Raw genomic sequence first — 12,122 nt, 5'->3', positions numbered from 1 at the left:
TATAAGCCAAAGGGATCTACGCAGTTTTCAAAGCTGACCACGGTGGTGCGCGGTGGCTCCGCCCGTAATCCCCGCACTTGGAGAGGCCGAGGAGGGAGGATCGCTTGAGGCCAAGAGTTCGAGACCAGCCCGGGCAACACAGCAAGATCCCGCCTCTACAAAAAATTTAAAAATTAGCCGGAAGCCAGAGGCTAGGGACACGGCTGAGGATCGCTCCCTCCCCTCACAGGCCGGAGACCGAGGGTCACACCCGCTCACTAGAGGCCGGAGGCCCGTGGCCGCTCCCGCCCGCCTCCGCGGACGAGCGCCGCCCCTCTGACCCCATTCCCTGCAATCTGGTCGTTCGGGCCCTCTCGGTCTGGGCGATCCCAGGGAACCACCCACGGGGCTTTAAAAATGTTGGTGCCCAACACCTCCCCGGAATAGGGCCCGCCCTACATCGGTCGGGGAGCGCGGGACCTCCGTATCCCCACAGCGCCACCGTGCGCAGGTGCGCTTTGTGCAGGCGAGGCGCCTCCCCTATGGCCCCGCTTGACCCCGTGCGCAGGCGCGGCATCCCCCTCCCCCCGCCCCCGCGGTTCCTGCCACCCAAAGCTCGACCCCGGTGTGGTGCGCAGGCGTGGTCTGCGCGGGGACTGGCGGGACTGCGCGGAGGCGACTACAGGCATGGGGGTCTGGGTCCTGTCGCGGCTGCTGAGCGCTCTGCGCCTGGCGCTGGCCAGGGCGGTGAGTCCGTGCCGCGGACCGGGGCGGGGCAGGCGGGGGCCGAGGCGGCGGTAGGAGCGGGACGGTCCCCAGCGGGCCCGAGCGGAGCGGGCGCCAGGTCCCTGCGCCCCCTGTCCCGGGATCGGGAAGGGGCTGGGAGAGCCATGCGCCAGTGCAAGGGGGAGCCGTGGGGCGGACTCGGGGGTCCGGGGAGCTCGGTCCTTAGCAGGTAGCCCGGTGAAGGTCACGACCCCGCGGGCTTGCTGGGTGTCCCCTCCGCCGCCTTGGTCCGGGCCTGGGGTCCGGAGACCTCCTGGGCTGAGGTAGCCCCTCGCCTCAGTGCCTGGCGGGTGGACTCGGGGAGGAGTCGTGTCTGCCCAAGGTCACCAGGGCTCCTTGTTGGGCGAGGTGGGTGGAAGCTGTTACTTTCCCTGTGTAGATGAAGAGGTGAACAGCGAGTGGAAGAGTCTGGAATATCAGTCTCCCCTGCTGATGTTCCTCCACCTGCCGTGCTCCTGGGTCTGAGCCGGAGCACAGGTGGTGAGGGCCCCGGGAACATGGGACACGGGGGACAGTCGCAGATGCTGACATTGGAGGTCCTCTGACCTGCTTGTAACAGCAGGTGCTCAGGGGCAGAGGGAAAACTGGGGGATACCTTCGGAAGCTACTCTCTGAAGAAGAGTAGCTATGGTCCTTACTTCCCTCTTAGATACGGTCTTTACTTCCCTTTTTTTTTTTTCTTGGAGGTGGGGTCTCACTCTGTCGCTTCGGCTGGAGAGCAGTGGCGCGATCTCGGCTCACTGCAACCTCTGCCTCCCAAGTTCAAGTGATTTTTCTGCCTCAGCCTCCCTAGTAGCTGGGATTACAGGCACCCGCCATTATGCCCCGCTAATTTTTGTATTTTTAGTAGAGATGGGGTTTCACCATGTTAGCCAGACAGGTCTTGAACCCCTGACCTCAGGTGATCGCCCGCCTCAGCCTCCCAAAGTGCTGAGATTACAGGTGTGAGCCACCACGCCGGGCCTACTTCCCTCTCTCTCTGACCTGCAGCACAGACACCCTATTGGGGAAGGTGGGCTGGTGGAGGCATGAGCACCTTGACATTTCACCTGAAATCTTCCTTTCCACAGGTCCTGAGGCACGTGAATGGCCAGGATAAGGTTGTGCCCGGCCTGTACGCCTGTGGGGAGGCCGCCTGTGCCTCGGTACATGGTGCCAATCGGCTCGGGGCAAACTCGCTCTTGGACTTGGTTGTCTTTGGTCGGGCATGTGCCCTGAGCATCGAAGAGTCATGCAGGCCTGGTAAGTGTTTTCTTCAGGAGCCAGACTATTTGAGAAGGCGCAGGAAGTTAGAAAGTCTTTTTTCTTTTTTTTGAGAAAGGGTCAGCCCAGGCTGGAGTGCAGTGGCACAGTCATAGCAGCCTCAACCTCCCGGGCTCAAGCAGTCCTCAACACCTCAACCTTCAGAGTCCCAAGTAGCTGGGACTACAGATGTGCACCACCACACCCGGCTAATTTAACAAAAATTTATTTTATAGAGACAGGGTCTCACAATATTGCCCAGGCTGGTCTTGAACTCCTAGACTCAAACAGTCCTGCCTCAGCTTCCCAAAGTATCGGGATTACAGGCATGAGCCACTGCACCCAGCCAGGTTACAAAGCCTTGACTTGTTACTGGAAATTTGCTTAGTGATCATATAGAGGTAGTCTGGGTTTTTCCCCCAGAAGTGATTAAACTGAGAAATCCAGAAATTATATGGTGGTAATGTTGAGACTAGATAGAGGCTGGTTGGGGATCTTCACAGTTAAGGTGACATTTTTGGGGTTACTTTTTTTTTTAAAATTATTTTGCAGTCGTTATGTTCTGCTTAGAAAAAGCACTATTAGGAAGTTGTTATTTTTACTTGCCTGATAAAAATCACTGATTTGCAATGAAATATTTTAAATAGTTGGCATGAATGAATATGTGACTTCTTGGTACTTAGAAAAGTAATTTAGGCCATTCTAAAAACAAAGTACAGCTAGCCTCTATTAGAGGAGAAGGGATGACTTACAGTGAACAGGATTCCCACCCTTTACGGACAGATTGGATTTCACTTGCTGGTTTTCTTTTCATGATAGCGTCAAATAATGTGCAGTAAAGGAAATACCACGTGTGGGAGTGTGAGTCTTACGTGCACTAAGAACGGGGCAGTGAGCATCGCTCCCACCTCCAGAGATCTTCACGGTGGTTATCCAGCCTCGTGTGCTCAGAACAGTGTGAGGTGGATGAGGCACTGGTGGATGTTTGTGTGGCAAGGATGGTGGGACCCCAGGCCCAAGTTCTTCCCGTTAGCTTTCTCTGGTGTTAACTGTTAGCATCATTTCTGCTGTTTTTATACAACAGGTGCTTTTTGTATGGATTCAAGTGAAATAAAAACTAGCACGGCCGTAACTTATAAACGTGTCCCCTTTTGTATCTGTAGTTAGAAAGGTGCAGATAGTATTAAAAGGGTAGCTTACTTCAGACACTCTGTCTCTGGATCTGACCACCGCTCGGGAGGCCAGCACACGCAGAGCTGGCGTCTCATCCCCAGCCGTTGCTGATCATCGGCGAAGCTGATCATCGGCGAAGGCGGAGTTCAGGTCCATCGTTCCTGACGCCACAGGTAGTGCTTGTCTCACTCCATAGCCCTGCACTTTGTCGCAGTGGGGACCGATACCACTTCTCTCAGAGCAATGTAGAAATTTTGAGCTGCTCTTTCTTTGAAAATGCAAAAAAGAACATTTTGTAAGAATACCCTATACTTTACATCTGAGAAACCGCTCACGCATGCAGCATCTCACCAGAATGCTGTGGAGTCAGACTCAAAAGGCTGCACGCCTGTGGTTCTGTTGATACGACATTCTGGAAAAGGCACATCTAGGGAAGAAAAGGGATTGCTGGTTGCCAGAGGCTGTTTCCTGATTGTGCTGATACAGACACAACTCTGTGTGTGTCAAAATTTGAAAAACCCTACACTAAAAATGATGAGTTTATTTTACTGTATCTTTATGCTTTAATTTTTAAAAATGAAAAGGAAAGAAAAAATGGTTGTAGCATCACTATTCTCCCCCAAGCCCCCCTGCAAAAAAAAAAAACACATATATATACACATATATATGTGTTTTTTTGTTTTTTTTTTTAGAGATAGTCTCCCTCTGTTGCCCAGGCTGGAGTGCAGTGGTACGATCAGGTGCACGCCACCACACCTGGCTAATTTTTTAAAATGTTTCATTGGGATAGGGTCTCCCTGTGTTGCCCAGGATGGTCTTGAACTCCTGGCCTCAAGAGGTCCTCCTGTCTCAGCCTCCCGAAGTAGTTACATGCGTCTATACATATGTTAAAATTGGTAGAACTGAGGCTGGGTGCAGTGGCTCATGCCTATAATCCCACCACTTTGGGAGACCGAGACAGGCAGATTGCTTGAGCTCAGGAGTTCGAGACCAGCTTGGGCAACATGGTGAAACCCCGTCTCTACCAAAAATACAAAAATTATCTGGGCATGGTGGCTCACACCTGTGTAGTAGTCCCAGCTACTTGGGAGGCTGAGGTTGGAGAATTGCTGGAGCCTGGAAGGCAGAGGTTGCAGTGAGCCAAGATCACACCACTGCACTCCAGCCTGGGCAAGAGAGGGAGGAGACACTGTCTCAAAAAAAAGAAAAAATAAATTGTAGAACTGTCCACCTAAAGAAAAAAGTCAATTTTACTGAATGATCAATTTTTAAAGCATTGTTATCAAAAGGAAGAGAAACACCAGCGAGCCTAGAAGCATTTGAGCAGACCCTCAAGAGACCCACAGCCTGGGCCCGGGGAGAGGTGGTGCAGACCCTCAAGAGACCCACAGCCTGGGCCCGGGGAGAGGTGGTGGGTGGGGCGGGGCCCGTTTGACTCCTGCATTTCATACATCCTACCTCCTGCATGTGTTACCTGTTGAAGAAAATATATATAATGTTATAAAAAAAAACTTTAAAATTTTTTTCAAGACATCTTAGAAACACAAGAGTTGCAAATCTTGGCCGTGCACAGTGGCTCACACATGTGATACCAGCACTTTGGGAGGCCGAGGCAGGTGGTTCACCTGAGGTCAGGAGTTCGAGACCAGCCTGGCCAACATGGTGAAACCCATCTCTACTGAAAATACAAAAATTAGCCAGGTATGGTGGTGTACTCCTGTAGTCCCAGCTACTCCGGAGGCTGAGGCAGGAGGATTGCTTGAACGAGGAGGTGGAGGTTGCAGTGAGCCGAGATGGTGCCACTGCACTCCAGCCTGGGCTACAGAGTCCATCTCAAAAAAAAAAAAAAAAAATTGCAAATCTTGAAGTATAGGTGAGAGCACACAAGAGTCCAAATCAGCAGGTGACTTTCACGCACACAGCAGCCACCTTCCTCCCCTTGATGCGAAGGACAGTGGGGTGGCCGGCCCCTCGGGACCACCATCTGGAAGGTGTCTTTTTTTTCCCTTAGTGGAGTGACACTTATATACACTTAATATATATACATTTGTATACATTTAATTTTTTTTTTTTTTAAGACAGGGTCTCACTCTGTTGCCCAGGCTGGAGTGCAGTGGCGCAGTCTCGGCTCACTGCAACCTCCACCTTTCGGGTTCAAGCAGTTCTCATGCCTCAGCCTCCTGAGTAGCTGGGTTTATTGGCGCGCACCACCATACCCAGATAATTTTTGTGTTTTTAGTAGAAATGAGGTTTTGCCACATTGGCCAGGCTGCTCTTGAATTCCTGACCTCAAGTGATCCACCTACCTCAGCCTTGTAAAGTGCTGGGATTACAGGCGTGAGCCACCACACCCGGCCTACATTTAATTTTTTAATTTTAGAGATGATTTCTAGTTTATTCACTCTAAGATCACTTAATGGATATCTACCATGTGCCAACAATTTTGCCTTTATGTTCTTTAAAATTGGCCCCAACTCAACAGATGGTCTCAGACGTAGGGTGGGCTGGCAGTGTGTTAGCTCAGGAGACTTACACAGTTTCCAAGCTCCTTGAGCGGCTGTGCTACATGTTTCTGTGTCATTCTAAATCCATTTGGTTTTTTAAAACAGTTTTCAAAAGTTAAATTCTAGCTTTTTTTTTGTTTTAGGAGACAAAGTCCCTCCAATTAAACCAAACGCTGGGGAAGAATCTGTCATGAATCTTGACAAATTGAGATTTGCTGATGGAAGCATAAGAACATCAGAACTGCGACTCAGCATGCAGAAGGTAAGAGCCTGGACTCGCTCTGGAGTGAGCAGGTGGGCTGCATACCTGGCCCTGCACTGGTTTTGTTTTCTTAAAACTAGATCTAGGGGGATGCAGGTGCAGTTTTGTGTGGATGTACCGGGATGTGGTGGAGTCTGGGCTTTTCATGTACCCGTCACCCAAGTCGTGTGTGTTGTACCCAGTAGGTAATTGTTCAACCCCACCCCTCCTGCTTTTTGGAGCCCCCAGTCTCTGCTACTCCACTCCATGTGTCCATGTGTACTCACCGTTCAGCTCCTGTTTCCAAGTGAGAATGTGTGACACTTGACCTTCTGAGTCACTTCACTTAGGATAGTGACCTCCTGTTCCATCCGTGTGGCTGCAGAAGACATGATTGCGTTCTTTTTTTATGGCCGAGTAGTATTTCATGGTATATATGTACCACATTTTCTTCATCCAGTCGTCCGTTGATGGGCACTTAGGTTGATTCCATGACTTTGCTGTTGTGACTAGTGCTGCGATAAATACACAAGGCTGCACCAGTATCTGGAGGTAAACAGCGGTAGGACGTACTCCTCACTGTATCAAGAATATGAAAGAGACCAGGAGGCCTGAACTATACAGAAGTGCACTTCTTTTCCACATAGAAGGTCAGCAGGCTAGGGCAGAATTAGTGACTGCTTAGCATCCAGGACAGCCTTCTGTGGTTCACTCGTGTGTGCTTGGGTGTGACCTCCGTGACCTGACCATTGCTGGCTGTCATGGATGAGTCACAGCGTGGAGGAGAGGGAACTGCAGGACCGCCAGAGAAGCTCAGTCCCCAGCAGGGCAGCTTTCTCTTAGCAGGTTTCCTGGAGTTCAACACAACACTGGTGCTTACATCTCAGGCCCGGATATTGATCATGTCATCATGCCTGGCTTCCAGCAGCTCGGAAATGTCTTTAAGCTGGACCTGTTGCTGGCCCTAAATATACTCGGAAGAGAGGGAGAGTGGGCGGCGGGTGGAAACTGATCTGTGGCCTGTGCTGCTGGGAGTCGGTCCAGTAGGACTGTCTGTGATGATGGAAATGTTCCGAGTGTTTGCCATCCAGTATGGCAGCCATTAGCCATGGGGCTGTGGAGAACCTGATATATAGTCAGTCTAAGAAACTGAATTCCTCTAATAACAAGGATTCTTGTCCATGAATGAGATCTCTTGTCTACTATTTGCAAGGATTTCTGCATATTTTCTAAAAAGAAGTCTATTGCTTTAGTCCTATTCTGAAAGGCATTTGGTGTTAGACACAAGAGAACAGGTTCCCTGCTCACATTTTCAGAGGCCTGTGCCCTTCAGTCTTCAACTGAGGCTGGGCTTGAGGGAGGCTTTGTGGAACAGTGAGAAGAACAGCATGACTAAGGCACAGAAGGCTGAGTGATGCCCTGCAGTACTTTTGTAGGGTTGAAGGCCAGCTGGGAAAGAAGGAACCATTGCATTAGAGAATGGGAACATGCCTTCGGATACAGAAATGGCAAATCCATGAGATAGTTTGAAGTGAGAATACTAGAAGCATTCCCACCATACAAGTTGCCTCTTGGTGCCTGCTGTATCCCAGGCTCCATGAGATGCTGGAGTTCGCACTGAACAAACAGAGCTTCCTGTACTTGTGGAAATGTGTTTCGTTGGGGGAAGGGATTTTTCTGCTGACTCCGGCCATTAATAGTAAGAAGCAAAAAAAGAAATGAGGTAAATTGTTGGGAACAGGGCCCCAAATGTGGCCATAAACTGGCTCAAAACTGGCCATAACAACAAAATCTCTGCAGCACAGTGACATGCTCTTGATGGCCATGATGCCCACGCTGGAAGGTTGTCAGTTTACCAGAATGAGGGCAAGGAACACCTGGCCCACCCAGGGCGGAAAACTGCTTAAGGCATTCTTAAACCACAAACAATAGCATGAGCCATCTGTGCCTTAAGGACATGCTCCTGCTGCAGATAACTAGCCAGAGCCCATCCCTTTGTTTCCCGTAAGGAATACTTTTAGTAAATCTTATGACTGGCTTGCTATCAATAAATATGTGGGTAAATCTCTGTTCAAGGCTCTCAACTCTGAAGGCTGTGAGACCCCTGATTTCCCACTCTACATCCTATATTTCTGTGTGTGTGTCTTTAATTCCTCTAGCGCCGCTGGGTTAGGGTCTCCACAACCGAGCTGGTCTCAGCAAGTGGCGCCCATACATGGGGGCTCGAATCCAGGTTGAAGGGTCACCAGAGCGACAGAAAACTTGGAACTAAGCTGGAGGACACCGAGTACCCTTACGCAGTCCCCATGGTGAGTAAGAAGGGGAGCTCAGAAGCATCAGGGTAACAATGGGACACGTGTGGGCTCTGGTTCTAAGCTGGAGGACACTGAGTACTCTTACACAGTCCCCATGGTGAGTAAGAAGGGGAGCTCGGAAACATCAGGGTAACAATGGGACACGTGTGGGCTCTGGTTCTAAGCTGGGGGACACCTGAGTACTCTTACACAGTCCCTGTGGTGAGTAAGAAGGGGAGCTCGGAAGCATCAGGGTAACAATGGGACACGTGTGGGCTCTGGTTCTAAGCTGGAGGACACTGAGTACTCTTACACAGTCCCCGTGGTGAGTAAGAAGGGGAGCTCGGAAACATCAGGGTAACAATGGGACACGTGTGGGCTCTGGTTCTAAGCTGGAGGACACCTGAGTACTCTTACGCAGTCCCCGTGGTGAGTAAGAAGGGGAGCTCGGAAGCATCAGGGTAACAATGGGACATGTGTGGGCTCTGGTTCTAAGCTGGGGGACACCTGAGTACTCTTACGCAGTCCCCGTGGTGAGTAAGAAGGGGAGCTCGGAAGCATCAGGGTAACAATGGGACGTGTGGGCTCTGGTTCGTTCCACCTTGGAACCTTTTCACGCTAATAATAAGGAGGAAGGAGAGTATAACGAAGTAACAGAAGAAATTACAGAGCAGGTTTGTTTGCCAACTAAAGCTAAAGCGGCAAAGGAGGGAGAGGTTCATCCCTACCCTTCTGCACCCCCTCCTTATTTTGAAGAAAAAGAGTGGCCTGACCCTCCAGATCTTTCTTTTCCAGAGGACAGTGGGCGAAAAGTAGTTGCTCCAGTGACTGTCTGAGCAGCACCTTGAGCGACCCCTCTCAGTTCTATTCAGGCAGGAATTCAGCAAGCTAGATGAGAGGGTGATTTAGAGGCTTGGCAGTTCCCTGTTAGAATACACCCCGCAGATCAACAGGGAAATATTACAGCTACATTTGAGCCTTTTCCCTTTAAATTACTTAAGGAGTTTAAACAGGCTATCAATCAATATGGACCAGGTTCTCATTTTGTAACAGGACTGTTAAAGAATGTTGTTGTTTCCAGTCGGATGATTCCTACTGACTTGGACGCTCTTACTTGAGCTTGTCTAACTCCTGCTCAGTTCTTACAATGTAAAACTTGGTGGGCAGGTGAAGCTTCCATTCAGCCTACTTGCAGCGCCCAGGCCCAACCTCAAATTAATATAACTGCAGACCAACTTTTGGGGGTCAGCGGCTGGGCTGGTTTAGATGCACAAGTGGTTGTGCAGGATGATGCCGTAGAACAGCTTAGAGGAGTGTGCATTAGAGCTTGGGAAAAAATCACTTCAGGTGGAGAACAATACCCTTCCTTTAGTGCAGTAAAACAGGGACCAAAAGAACCGTACGCAGATTTTATAGCTCGGTTACAGGAGTCTCTTAAAAAGGTGATCGCAGATTCGGCTGCTCAGGATATAGTGCTGCAGTTATCAGCTTTCGACAATGCTAATCCCGATCACCAGGCTGCTCTGTGACCTATCAGAGGGAAAGCACACTTAGTTGATTATATCAAGGCCTGTGACGGTATCGGAGGTAATATGCATAAAGCGACTTTGTTGGTACAGGCAATGGCAGGACTGAGAGTGGATAAAGAAAATCCTTTGTTGCCTGGAGCTTGTTTTAACTGTGGGAAGCATGGTCATACTAAACAAGAACGTAGAAAAAATGAGTGAGTCAGGCTGCCAGATAGGGGAAAAAAGAAAACTGCTGAGCCTGAAATATGTCCAAAATGTAAAAAAGGAAAACGTTGGGCTAATCAGTGTCACTCTAAGTTTGATAAAGATGGGAACCTGATTTTGGGAAACGCCATGAGGGGCCCGTCCTGGGTCCCGTTCCAAACTGGGGCATTTCCGGCTCAGGCCATTCCCTCACCCCTGTACAATGTCTGTTCCCCACCACAGCTGGTAGTGCCACAGTAGATTTATGCTGCACATTAGCTGTGAGACTTCTGCCTGGGGAACCCCCACCAAAGGTCCCAGCAGGAGTCTGTGGACCCTTGCCAGCGGGGACAATAAGATTACTTTTAGGAAGGTTTAGTTTAAGTTTAAAAGGAGTACAAATACACACAGGAGTCATTGATTCAGATTACAATGGGGAAACTCAAAAGTGTTATATTTACTTCTGTTCCCTGGAAAACAGAGCCAAGAGAGCATATAGCACAGCTCCTGATTGTGCCATATGTGGAAATGGGGAAAAGTGAAACGAAACGAACAGGAGGAAGTACAAATATACAAAGCAAAGCAGCTTATTGGGTGAATCAAATTACTGATAAACGTCCTACCTGTGAAATAACTATTCAGGGAAAGAAATTTAAGGTTTGGTAGATGCAGGAGCGGACATTTCAATCATTTCTCTACAGCACTGGCCATCCGCGTGGCCAATTTAACCTGCTCAATTTAACATAGTTGGAGTTGGTAAAGCCCCTGAAGTATATCAAAGTAGTTATATTTCCATTGTGAAGGGCCCAATGGACAACCTGGGACTATTCAACCAATTATAACTTCTGTACCTATAAATTTATGGGGAAGAGATTTATTACAACAATGGGGAGCACAAGTTCTAATTCCAGAGCAATTATATAGCCCTCAAAGTCAGCATATGATGCATGAAATGGGGTATGTCCCTGGTATGGGACTAGGAAAAAATTTGCAAGGTTTGAAAGAACCACTTCAAGTGGAAAGACAGTTCCTGCCAAGGTTTAGGATATTATTCTTGATGGCAGCCATTGTTAAGCTTCCAGAACCTATACCTTTAAAATGGTTAACATATAAGCCAATTTGGATAGAACAATGGCCGCTGAGTAAAGAGAAACTGGAGGCTTTAGAGGACTTAGTTAATGAACAATTAGAAAAGGGACACATAGCTCCAACATTTTCCCCTTGGAATTCTTCAGTTTTCGTAATTAAGAAAAAATCAGGTAAATGGAGAATGTTAACTGACTTAAGAGCCATTAATTCAGTTATACAACCTATGGGGACATTACAGCCAGGATTGCCTTCTCCTGCTATGATTCCAAAAAATTGGCCTTTAATAGTCATAGATTTAAAAGACTGTTTCTTTACTATCCCCTTAGCTGAGCAAGACTGTGAACGGTTTGCATTTACAATTCCTGCAGTAAACAACCTGCAGCCTGCTAAGCGTTTTCATTGGAAAGTGTTGCCACAAGGCATGTTAAACAGTCCAACGATTTGCCAGATTTGTGTAGGGCAAGCAATTGAACCTCCTCGTAAAACGTTTTCACAGTGTTACATTATTCATTATATGGATGATATACTTTGTGCTGCCCCTACTCGAGAAATATTACTCCAGTGTTATGATCACTTGCAAAATTCAATTTCTGGTGCTGGTTAAATTATAGCTCCTGACAAAATTCAGATTACTACTCCTTACTCCTACTTGGGAACCTTAGTAAATGACACTACCATTGTGCCACAGAAAGTAGCCATATGTAGGGATCAATTGAAAACATTAAATGACTTTCAAAAATTACTAGGGGACATTAACTGGATACACCCTGCTCTAGGCATTCCTACCTATGTCATGAGTAATCTATTTTCTATCCTTAGAGGAGATCCTAGTCTCACCAGCCCTTGGTAATTAACAAGAGAGGCTGAGGCAGAGCTGCAGCTAATCGAAAAGCAAGTCCATAAAGCCCAAATAAATAGAATCGATCCAGAGAAGACTCGAGCTGCAGCTGATCGAAAAGCAAGTCCATAAAGCCCAAATAAATAGAATTGATCCAGAGAAGACTCGAGCTGCAGCTGATCGAAAAGCAAGTCCATAAAGCCCAAATAAATAGAATCGATCCAGAGAAGACTCGAGCTGCAGCTGATCGAAAAGCAAGGCCAT

General features: G+C 48.5%; 1 protein-coding gene across 11 annotated transcripts in view; it reads left to right on the top strand.

Annotated features, from left to right (window-relative positions):
• Positions 1-549: 549 nt before the first annotated feature.
• The window catches only part of LOC750856 (succinate dehydrogenase [ubiquinone] flavoprotein subunit, mitochondrial), a 52,442-nt gene continuing 40,869 nt past the window's right edge, over positions 550-12,122 (top strand). For 5 of the 11 annotated variants that reach the window (XM_063811067.1, XM_063811066.1, XM_063811063.1 and 2 more), the window contains exons 1-4: positions 550-726; positions 1,836-2,007; positions 5,828-5,946; positions 8,085-8,234. The gene's annotated coding sequence lies outside the window, so the exon portion shown is untranslated. Of the gene's footprint in view, positions 727-805; positions 1,114-1,835; positions 2,008-3,170; positions 3,354-5,827; positions 5,947-8,084; positions 8,235-12,122 lie in introns of those variants that run through there. The other 6 variants (XR_010157118.1, XM_063811061.1, XM_063811059.1 and 3 more) reach the window with 4 other exon arrangements.

The sequence above is a fragment of the Pan troglodytes genome, chromosome 4 (assembly GCF_028858775.2).
Source record: "Pan troglodytes isolate AG18354 chromosome 4, NHGRI_mPanTro3-v2.0_pri, whole genome shotgun sequence".
NCBI classification, from domain to species: Eukaryota; Metazoa; Chordata; class Mammalia; order Primates; family Hominidae; genus Pan; species Pan troglodytes.
Note: the sequence above shows the minus strand (reverse complement) of the source record. Positions and strands in the feature narration are given on the sequence as shown.